Below are 12,197 nucleotides of genomic sequence, written 5' to 3' on the forward strand. Positions count from 1 at the left end.
CCATTCTCGATGTAAACTGTTAATCCTTCTACAACTACTCTACATTGGCACGCGTACTCTAGCCCAGCAATATATTGGGCCCTCTTATTAAATCAGTGAATACAGTTTCTGTAAATTAACCCTGAATTTTGGTATAACCTAGACAGGCAAAAATGTATGTATTATTTAGCAAAATACGCCTATGGGATGATCAAAAATAATTACGCTAAGAAACTCTTGAAACTTACATTAAGGATTATACATAACCAGAACACATGACATTTTTATTCAAGTTTATCTAGCTTCATGGAATTTAGGGAAAAGTTATAATTTAATAGTTGATTATATATCTTTCCTTTCTTTTAACCTGAAATGAGGTTTCATATCTTGAGGTGCAGACCTAGGTTCCAGTCAACTATGTAAGTCAAGGTGACCAGAACTTTTACTTCCAAAAATGGGACGCATACGAATCGACGACAGGGGGTGGGGGGTTACTTCCACATTGGATTTTGGGACAGCAGTGTTTTCAATTTACAAAATAGACAAGTAAGAATAATAACACAGCGTTTCTAACTTAAGTACTACCCAACAATACTTTTAACTACTTCAACACTCAGAAGTCCCACTCAATTCCTACTTGAACCACAGAACACTCAATTCTCATTTGAATATTCAGAAGTTCTAGACGTGGCTGAACCTTCCCAATGCAGGGGCGGATCCAGAATCGACTTCTGGGGGGTTGTCATACTGCTACTTTTATGGGCTCCAAACTTTGGGATGGGTTATATATAGACTATAATAAGAAAGTTTCCTCTTCTGGAGGAGAGCGATCGCCCCCTCCCTGGATCCGCTCCTGTCCCAATGAGTGTTGATATGGAAGAGTGTAGCATTGACCATTTATATCTTGAATAATAATTACGGGACACCTGGGTCATGTTTGCTTAAAAACGGGACATTAAGGCGTCCCGTTTGAGAATCAGAAAAAAATGGGACAACGTTTGAAAATAAGGGACTGTCCCGGCTAAAACGGGACGTCTGGTCACCTTGAAGTAAGTTGTGTTATAAATTTGTAATACATTTATTTTGATGTAAAAGAAAAACGAAAGAAAGAAAAATGATAAAAATTGTGGACGACGAAAGGTTGTCAATGAATTTTTGTCCCTTTATATACGTAAACCTGATAGCTTTGACTAATGTGTGATCTTGTTTTAGGTCAATCTTTAGGATTTCATTATTTGTATGGTTCTTTCAACAGTACACTGCTTTCTTATAATTTATTGCTTGTAAGAAGAGTCGCATTGTTGGGTGTGCTCAGTGCACATTCACTTTAGACGGTTTAACCGTTATGAGTATAAATACAGCGACCCGACAAATAATATAGAAACTACTTTAAAAACCCACTAATTAACTTGTGCTGTTTCCACCAAAAAGCATGAACCGAGTCAGCGAAGGGGCGAAGCAAATAAGCTCACGTAATAGCGCGGAGTTGCGTCCGATACAGAACAAGTGCTTCAGCGACGGTAGGTATACGTGTGAACGAGAATGTCGCAAAAACTACGTATCTTTTATGTATATTTTAAAACCTTATTGTCGTATATAAGAACAATTAAGAAGTTACCTTGCAGTGGAACATTCCCTACACATAACACTTAAGGTAAGTTTCCATTTTACATGAATCTTGTAGCTGTAAAAAAACTTGCAATCTGGTCTTTCTGTTTATTCTTTACACATTACAACTTTCTGAAAGTAAGAAAAATATCTCCACCCATGTAGCATTGAACTCTTGCGGACATATAGTGAATCTCCTCATTAAAAACATGTATTTTGGCGCGCTTCTCCTCCCTTTCCAAAAGATTCCGTTGTTTCGGAAGCGGCGAAACTGGTTTTCTCTTTATGTCAGTGGGAGGGCGATAGCAGGTACGTAGTAAGCAAGACGACCCAAAAAGTTGCACATGGTTTAATTCCTTGCAAGATGAAAAAAAAAAAAAGTGTTGTATGCCCCTTTCAAGACTGTTGACATAGAGAAATATTATAGGGTTTCAAGATTTTTTTAATGACAGCAACAAGATTCAAGTAAAATGGAAACGCCGTCTTAAGTTCACCATGGCTAGTTTACAGAGTATTAGGCCCTACATGGTTACAAGCATACACTCTGCATAGGGGGTACACCCACGTGGGGAGTCCACCGGGTCCGGACACTCCCCCAAAATTTCGAATCAACATAACATTTGTACATTTTCTTAATAAAACTGTTATTTTTGCACAGAAATGACTCATAATAGACTAAAAATTTGATTTTACTCATGACTTGTATGATTTCTTTTCTGATAAAAGCAATCTACTTTTATCTATTTTCGTGAGAATATAGGTACCAGTGTTGTTATTTATCTCTTTTTTCTCGGCTGTAGAACAACGCCTGCTCCATACTAGATATATAAACGTAGTGTCTTGTATTATTATCCCCCCCCCCCCCCGCTTCAAACTTTGGACCTCTTCCAACAAAAATGTTTTGAATATTTATACATTGCTGAAAAATTGCTGAGAAATCAAAATTTATACATTGCTGAGAAATCTGAAAAATTATGCTAGGGCTTGTTTTCTAGTTAGGTCTTATTTTTAGAGAAACAGTCTGTGAGCTATCAAAGAAAAATAAAAAAAAATACATTTTAAATCTCGAATACCAAAAAAAAAAAAAAAAAAAGTGAAGTATTGTGTGTCACATCAGAATTTACGGAATGCATTCAAATTGAAAAACCACTGGAAGCTCCACAGTTGGGAAGATTTTGGAGAGGGCACAAAGCCGATTTTGTCACTATTGGCGATGTGACTTCTATCGTGCAGAACAAAGGAGCTGCCACTGGTAGCAAGAATTGTTTTCATAGCTATATGGTTAGCATATGCGCCTCTGACACGTGAGACCTGGGTTCTATTTTCAGTGACAGTTCATCTAATTCGGATCCCACGTAAAGTTGTAGGATTACGTTCCATAGCCTCGCTGCTCAAAAGAGAAACCCAGTCCAAGCAACCAAAGCCATTGATAAAGTGTACAGTTTGTTTTCACTTGTATTACCCTTTCTCTTTTCTTACAGCCGCCAAGTGAACTTTGTGGTGGACAAACACCGTGTGCGTGGGTTTTCTCGGGGTTCTCCCGTTTCCTCCCACTTTCTTCATTCCACCATTTCACTCATCTTTCATCATCAACGTCTCCTTTAGCCTAACCGACATAACCGTGAGACGTAAAACTCAAACATTTCATTTCATTTTCTTTTCTTACAGCGTCTTAACTCCGGATTTTCCAGAATACATTTTTCTTTTTCTTTTTTAAGAAAACGTTTTACTGTTATTCCTATGATTTAGTTAGGATAATAATGTCACTAATTTTACTGCGTGCGAAATATTCGGAAATTCCTATTTCTTTTCAAAAATAAGTTGGGCAGGCATACTTTTCATGTAGTATACATTAATATGAAATTCCAAATTTCACAAAGGAAAAATTAACGGAAAAGTTCTCTGATCATAAACGATCTGATCAGTGAAAAGGAATTTACTCCCTCGCATCCTCAGTAATCGTAAAATCAGTAGTTCAATAAAATAAATAGTTAACTGTAGGTACTTATCAAGAAAATATCGCATACACAGCAAAATATATGACTTCCCTGTTGGTACAGTCACGAAAGAAAGTATTGTTCAGTTCACAAAACTTTTCCTAATTACTCAACAATAAATTAACCGTGTTTCTCAAAGCATGGGTCGCGACCCATTGGTGGGTCGTGGAAAGTTTCTTGGTGGATCGCGAGAAGTTTTTCCTTTTGATTATGAAAAATTTATTTTGATGCAGAAACATATGTTGTAAAGTAAGTACCATACAGGAAATGAAAATTGGAAGGTTTGTTAATGAAGTGAAGAGTAAGTGATTACTCAGAGCTCTGCCCTGTTGTACAGCGGGGGACACTTCTAAATGGTACACCTTAGCCGTAAATCTCCATATGGCTGTACCATTTAGAAGTGTCCCCCGCTGTACCATTAATAGAGATGCTGGGTTAGGATGGAAAGAGAATGGATGAGTCAAAATCTGTCACGGGTTAGGATTGTGTTGGGAATAGTGTTACCTTTCTATGAAAAAATTAGAAATACAATTTACAAAATTTAATTGGTTTGAAATACACCACCATTACGTAGAATGACATGTGTATTTGAATAAAAGTAGGTGGGCCATAAAATACTTTTTTAATATCTAGCGTGGGTCGCGGTATCAGCAAGTTTGATAACCACTGAATTAACTTATTAGAGTACCGATTTTGACAAGTTATCAAATTATAACTATTCCAAAGATAAAAACAATAAGAACCAAATTAATTCATTTGTTCCCGAGTAATTGGCAAATGACAATTTGTCAACTATCAAATACTTTCTTTTCCGTGTGTATATAGCTAGTGCGTGCACGTTTGATGCATGTGGGCCCACATTCGATTCCCCATGTGAGAGCAGTAAACTTTGAATGCATTACGGTGTTTCAGATTCCACTTTAAACTGCAAATCTACGTCTCATAAGTTTGGTGCTGAAAAGGGACGTTAAATAACAAAATATATCAAAACGAACGAGTTGTGCTTTGAAAGAGTACCTTCTGAGGACCGGAGTGACTTTTCTATAGTTATTCCGTCAGTACATTGACTCCACATGTCAGTGGTTATTCATTTCTTGATCTATAATCTCCTACATCTTAATCAAGCAGTATAGCTACCTCTTTAATAACCTCAAGATCAAGAACACTCACTGTAAGAATCTAGACAGGTGATGTAGTAAGATCTGTTTTACATGTAGCAATAGAAAATGAACGAAATGCTGCTTTCAAAGTAGGCCATTTTTATTAATAGATAAAATATAGTAGTATATAAGATTCCATGTCCACGATTGGATAAACACTGGCCTACTGAAAATCCAATCCGGAACAAGTAGTTAAATCAAATTACACTAAAAACAAAACGAACGTTCATCATTGTTAAATGTTAACATGTAAATATGATGTAGGTCTACAGCATATAATAGAAAGCTAAAAGATGGAGACGGGATTAACACGAATTGCATACGATTAGCGCATGATTTTGTATATTGGTACGCGGTCAAGGGTTCGATTCTCAGTGTGAATTCTTGTTTCAAATATTAAACCGAATAATGGTTCGAATCTCACACCTGACAAAAAAATGAACCTAATCAATCAATCATTGATATAGGACTAAAAATTCAGCTATAAAATATATATGTTTTGCTATTATCGTTAATGTAAACTTCGTCAAACCATTTATTATACTAGGAGGAAGCGTTTTTCGGTCATTATTCCTCGATGGTACATCGGATTTTTGATTTCGACCTATGTTGTCACTCAGCACGACATACTCTATCAGCGTGCTAAGTTTGGTTGAGATCGGCCAAAAGGTCTAGGAGGAGTTCGAGGACAACCAAACGGCTAACCCGAGTATAAGAGCTTCGCTTCGCTCAGCTCAATTAGTAGTCATACGAGCCCCAAACGACGAGAAGTAAATTTGTTACGTTCATGAGAAAAATACAATATTCTAGAAGACAATCCTGCTGATATAATGACAAGTGTGTGTGTGTGTGTGTTTTTTTTTTTTTTTTTTAATATATGTCTTGTAGCTAAGGAAAAAAGAAAAATTCTGACTTCTCTAATATTTTATGACTTACCTAGGCGTATTTCGCGACTATCAAGTGACTGCCAATGACGTATTACACGACACAAAGAACCAGAACAAACTGACACTCAATTTATGAAGAAGCTAAACCTACACTGCATCACTGCTCAGGAGATCTTCTCTTAGAAGTCTTACATCACTGTTGTCCTCGCTCTAGTGGCAGTTTTTCTCCGTTCGCTGAATCGCCGGAACCGTTTAAGGCTACATGACAACGCTAAAACCCAAACCAATGCATGCAGTCTGGTGAACCAAATTGACAAATGACGCAACAAGTATGGGTTTTCCGAGCTCTAACGATGACCTTGTCCTCAGCCATGGATTGCTTAGACATCATTACACACTACAATATACGTTTTTTTAAAACTTTCCTTTTCTTCCTTTTTTTTTAAAGATTACTCGATAAAGTCCATGTTTACTGAGCACTATTAAATTAATTTTAACATTGAAAAAAGTCACGTTTGAAAAAGAATAAATATACGAAGAAAAAGCATTTCCTTCGAAAAGATCGTTCAGTGATTCATATGAATCTATGTGGCTTTGTGAAACAGGAAAAAAGTGTTTACTAATAATATTTCCTGTCATTTTTAGAATTGAAGAGCAACTGGAATGACATGACAGTCAATGTCAATGTTCAAACATGAGTATCATTAACTATACCGGCACTTCCGCAAACGCGCTAGCTCAAATATATTGTTCGTCTAGCAATCAAAAAGCCCCATCAAAATAAACTATTTCAGCCTGTAAATGTGCCCTGAGGTGTCTAAGCCAACCTTGGACCTTTTTGACTATTCGTAACGGATGAACTGAACGGTTGGTTGAATTAGCGATCAGAGTCCCTTGCAGAGTAAGGCTGAGACGTGAACCTACAGCTTCACCTAGAACCCCAACTAAATAAATCTCGCTGGGAATCGAGACAGGGTCTCCCGCGCTTAAGGCGCGTACGCTAACCATATAATAAAAATGAAATGAAATCTAAGTTTTACGTCCCACAGTTATGCCGGTTAGGCTAAACGAGACGGTGATGATGAGAGATGAGTGAAATGGTGGAATGAAGAAAGTGGGAGGAAACGGGAGAACCCCGAGAAAACCCACGAGCACGGTGTTTGTGCACCACAAAGTCCACACGGCGCGAGCTGGGATCGAACCAGGGACCCCAAGCACCGGAGTTGAACGCTCTACCACTGAGCCACCGCGACCCCCAACCATATAATAAAATTGAACGAAAAAAAGTTACTTCCAATCACAGGGAGATTGCAGCGGAATAAACTAAACTTTACACAGGGAAGGGGGAAGCGAATTTCACCATGTTATTTCTCTCGGAAAATTTTTATTCATAGCATGTATTTGACAGATACATACTGAATCCTGTCCTAAGAGATAAAAGAACTAGATGAGTACCTCCCTCTCCCACTAAATAATGCCTTTCTCACTCCTTTTCAATTGCCTGCATGATTCATCGAGTATAAAATGAATATATGTTTGACTCATTCAAAGTGTCGTCCAGTTTTTTGAAAGCTCCACTGACGCTTATCGTTCAGCACTCCAAAATCGTAAGATGTAAAATAAACACTACGTCTGTCCTTAAATATAATGTGTCCGAACAAAAATATACCAATAACAAATTTGATTAACTGGGGAATCAATAGTGATAAAATCGTCCGGTTTTGTCTTTCGAAAAGAGGAATACAACTGTATATCCAAGATGAAGAAATCACTCCACTCACTTCAGTACATCTCCACGTGTGTCCCTTTTGTTGCTCGGGAAACATCAAGTCGATACACAACCTCCGTTCTGATACTGTGTAACATTTGAGGTATTACGAATCCACAAGCATCGATAATTCTTTGTCTTAGATGATCCAAATCTTGGAACAAACTTCCAGCAATTACTTGTGCCATCTAATAATGCAATGACGGTTTGGTGTTCGTGTCCGTATTGTTGTCTAAATTTCATCTGTACGGTTAGGGGGACTTAAATTCTGCGAACCAAAAACAGCACTTCACTTTCTGATGAACAGTAAAGGACTCCATTCTGATCACGAGTAATGCGTTTGCGCAGGGTCGTAAATAAGGGCCCCGCACACCCTGCATTGCGGGAGGGGGCAAGCCATCAAGGGAAATGGGACATAGAGAAGGGGCCCCACTCCACGCTGTTTACGGGGAAGCCCCCAAGCCTTTAGTTACGCCACCGCGGGGCATGCGTGAGATCCTGTTGCGTTCAATTGTCTGCCATGCAGAAAATTCTATTAATTCCTCTTTCTGAGAAAGAAAACCAGAAGATTCTATCACTATTGTTTCCCCAGGAATCCACATTTCTTATTGGTATATTTTCAACCTGACACACTGTAATTCGTTTCGAACATATATACCTATCTCGTGTCGAGAAGTTCTGCCTAGTATCGTATTGTTTTTGAACCAAGCCGTCCCTTCTTTTTCGTTTTGTAATAATAATACGAGTAATAATAATAATAATAATAATAATAATAATAATAATAATAATAATAATAATAATATGTAAAATACACAACAAAAAATTGAAATATGTGAAACTTGTAACGTGCTAATAAAAATGCAGCATCCTTCAATCACAACTTATGACAAACAACTTGCAATCGGACACAAGGACGGTGAAACGAGAGTTGGATATTTTTTTTTTTCTTCGTATGTGACCAACAAATTTATGCCCTGTGAAATGTTCACATTTAGGTGCTCATCAGTCAGGACCACACTTTTGCATTATCCATATTTCAGGATTACAATTTACTTCGTGCAATCCTGCAATCGCGTAATCCTGAAATTTTCTTTAGCTAATTATTCAGTAATTAGAAACCATCATTTACTGGAAAGCTTCCTCATAGCTATATGGTTAGTGTACTCGCTTGCGGTGCGAAAGACCCGGATTCGATTCATGATTCACTCATGCGGTTCGTATCCCTCGTTAAACTGTAGATTCAAGTTGATTTTGAGTTTATTATCCCGTTCAGCAGTGAGGCTAAATGAGGCGTGGACTTACTGGTTAACGTGGAATCCGAGCTACTTGAGCTCCCGCCGGGAATCGAACCCGGGTCTCCCGCGCCAAAGGTGCGTATGCTAACAGCTTAGCCACGAAGGAGCTTGCTGTAGATTCGTCTCGCACAACCTCGCTACTGAAACCTCGATCCAACCAATCAAGATGATATCGATATCTATAGCTTTTATGTTCGCAGTGTTTCTCTAGTGAATGGGCAATCAGACGTGCTTTTGACTAAGCGATTTAAACAACTAAAAGTCATAAACGCAATCTTCATTAAAATCTATTTCTGCAACAGACTCAAAAATTAGCATGGAAACTTTGCAAAGGAGGCGAGTGGCGAGCGAGTGGAGAGTGTGACTACCAATAATGGTAACTTTATGAAGAAAATTTTCTTCAAACAAAAAGTACTTTTCGCTTCCGTTTTAAGAAAGGTTCTGCAACAAAAATTTTCAATTAAACTCGATATATAAATTATAGAAAACAGTGGTGTAACCAGAATTTTATCAAAGGGAGGTTCAAGCTCGCAAGTTCATATTGTTTCAGGACTTTCGTACATACATCCTTATATGGTAGATGTTTAATTATCATAATATTTCATTTAAGGGAAGACTGCTAAATCGCGGAACCCTTAGCGTAAGTCACTAGCAGGAAGACAAATTTCGCTCCTAATATTTCATACATATGTTTCCAAAGATCAACTAAATAGTATACAATATAATTTGTATTTAAAAGTTTTAAATTCACACTCACACAAAAGTTCATTGCTTTTATATTAACAATTTTTTGTGTACTTTGGTTCTGCAAGAAATTCACATTTCATTTTGATTGTGAACAGGTTTTAACGATAGTGAAAGGAAAAATTGTTTCTGCCCACTTTCACTGATTTCTCTCCATCTCTCACCGTTGACCTTGGTTCACTAAGCTGTATGGCCATTTGATTTCTCTTTCATCACAATTAACAAATTTCAGTTACTGCAAATGCCACTCCAATCGTAAGATAAGGTAAAGATATGATTTGCAGATACATTACTGGAGAAAAATTACTTCCATAAAGACACGTAACGGCGTGCTTATGGCCCCCACTTCCTGGTTTAATCCGCGATGGAAGCCAAGAGGTATCGATGCTAGTGACGGAACTGGAGTATATTTAAGAAGTAGCAGTGTCACGTAAAGGAGTTTGGTTTGTATGGCGAGGTATTTTCTCAATTAACATTAAGACAGGAAGTGTAGTACATTTCTACCACTTTTGGCTTTAGTTTAGGGTGCACATGGATCACTGGCGTCTCTGCCATGTAAAATTGGAGGAGGACATTAAAAAAAAGTTATTTAAATTGTACTACCTAGGCCAACCTGTTTATTATCTTCGATTCCATGTGTTACCACGGACCCCCTAAGGTATATCAAGAACTCTGTTATAATCGTTTCACAGCCTGAATATTAGGTCTATATTCCAAATTATTATTATTATAGCTATTATTTATATGGTATTCTGTCGTTAGTAAATAAATTAAATTAGAATAAAATATTGAATATTTTGTACTTCAAAATATTGGAGGGACGCGCCTTCCTCGTCCCCTCCGCCAGAGACGCCCATGAGATGGAATATATTCTTTCAAACGCTGCACCGATTGCAGAAAACCACTTGTTTACATCTATTATCGTTTCTACTCTATAGCGATCAGTGTTCAAACGGAAGAGACTGATCTCTGACGCTTTCGGTTTGAATAGAGTGTTGAGACAAGATGGTACCTATTCTTAGGACGCTGAACAGATTTCAAAAAACACTTCTCGCTATTTCTTTATCGTTTTTGTTTTTATATGTAGATCATTATTGGAACCTGAGTTGTGAACGATTTCTATAACTTCTAGTTTTCGCAAAGAGTTAAGGATTGAGATAAAATGCATTCTTGCACACTTAATCGATTGTAGAAAACCGCTTCTTGCTATCTATTACCGTTTTTAATCTTTAGTGACCAACATTAAACTCTGAAATGATCTATTTCTATCACTTCCGCTTTTAGCATCACTTCCATCCATGAACTCTGTTCCTAATTTTTGACCCTTACATCCTGGCCGAAATTGACCGTGGTCCGTTGAGTAATTCTTGAGGAAGTTTGTCTTCCAGATGGAGAGGTCAAAATATGTAAAGAAGTTTTGGTAAACCAAATTCCTTCAAAAGCAATGTAGCTGAAAACCTATGCATTGACGACGCATCTAGCTGAGCAACAACCATTTATTTATTTATTTAAATAATACATCTTCAAGACCTACATCGCCCATTTACACTGTAATCATTAACAGTCAATAACAGAAAAAAAAACATAAAATGAAGATGTCGGGGTCCTTAATTTTACTATTCCATTATTTTCTTAGTGAAACTGGGAAAAAACCTCAGGAAACCATCACTTAATATAGTCAGCCATAGGGTCTACTTTAAACTCCAGAGTCCTTTCTTGGCTGTAGCGCCAGGAACCATAAATGATAAAACTTACTCTAATTTATGAACTGAGGGTCCAAGTAGGTTTTCAACATACTTTTGGTAAAGCTAACTTGTATACCAATGATCATAAGGTGTAAAACATATGAAATTTTAATTTTTTAAGGAAATACACATTTGAACATTCAAAAGGGAAAAAAAACCGAAAGTGCTTTACAGCCAGTACTTGGCAAGTTACTCGTAAATAATACTTTCAACAGAGACAATGCATGAAAAACCTTCGATGAGTAATAGTCAGGAATTATACGCCGGAAACTTCACTGTTACCTTGACAGATAGCCCTGAAATTCTCTAAAGCTGTGCTACATCGAGAAGTTTCGCATCGAGAGTTTCGGGGTTTAACCCCCTCTTAAAAAATATTCGTGGAGAAATAAACTTTTGCTATACATGAAAATCTCGCTTGTCCTGAAAGGAAATAGGATTGAAGTTTCAATTCCCTTTGATGACATTCTGCGTACACCACTGCTGTGATATATAACGCATGGTATGACTTGTTAAGTCTATTCCTCAGTCCGTTTAGTTCCGTTAGAGACATACTGAGGAACTTGTGTATCACCAAAACATTAAAACTTCATCACAGAGTTCATCATCGGAGTGATAATTTCTTCATATTTTGTTGGGATTTTGAAGTTCTAGAAGGAATTAATACTTAACATGAGATATAGAGAACTAAATTTTTAATCAGAGTTTCCTCTCTTCCTATGGATAAATCACCACCTGTGAAACAACGAAATTTCGGTTTAACATTCTGTGATTATATTCTATAGCTTAATGGAGATGGATGATAGTGAACGTGAACTAATATGAAAGAATTGATAGAATACCAAGTAGACAGGAAACGGGATTGAGAAAACCCACGGACAACACCATGTTGTTCACATGATCGAATCTAACAAGGAATAGTTTGCACCGAAGGTTAGCGTCCTACCACTGAGTCACATTGCCCATGCTGCCTGTGCGGTACAATCTATTTCAAATTAATTGTATCCAGGACTAGGA

At 37.4% G+C, this 12,197-nt stretch overlaps 1 protein-coding gene across 4 annotated transcripts in view; it reads right to left on the bottom strand.

Moving 5' to 3' along the window:
* The window catches only part of LOC145693429 (serine protease inhibitor 88Ea-like), a 124,819-nt gene that overhangs the window by 31,317 nt on the left and 81,305 nt on the right, over window positions 1-12,197 (bottom strand). The window contains exon 1 of one of the 4 annotated variants that reach the window (XM_081769415.1): window positions 5,681-5,830. The exons of 2 other annotated variants lie outside the window; for them this stretch is intronic. The gene's annotated coding sequence lies outside the window, so the exon portion shown is untranslated. Of the gene's footprint in view, window positions 1-227; window positions 340-5,680; window positions 5,831-12,197 lie in introns of those variants that run through there. One more of the 4 variants, XM_081769416.1, reaches the window with a different exon arrangement.

Source organism: Thermobia domestica, chromosome 8 (assembly GCF_964235325.1).
Source record: "Thermobia domestica chromosome 8, izTheDome1.hap1.1, whole genome shotgun sequence".
Taxonomy (NCBI): domain Eukaryota; kingdom Metazoa; phylum Arthropoda; class Insecta; order Zygentoma; family Lepismatidae; genus Thermobia; species Thermobia domestica.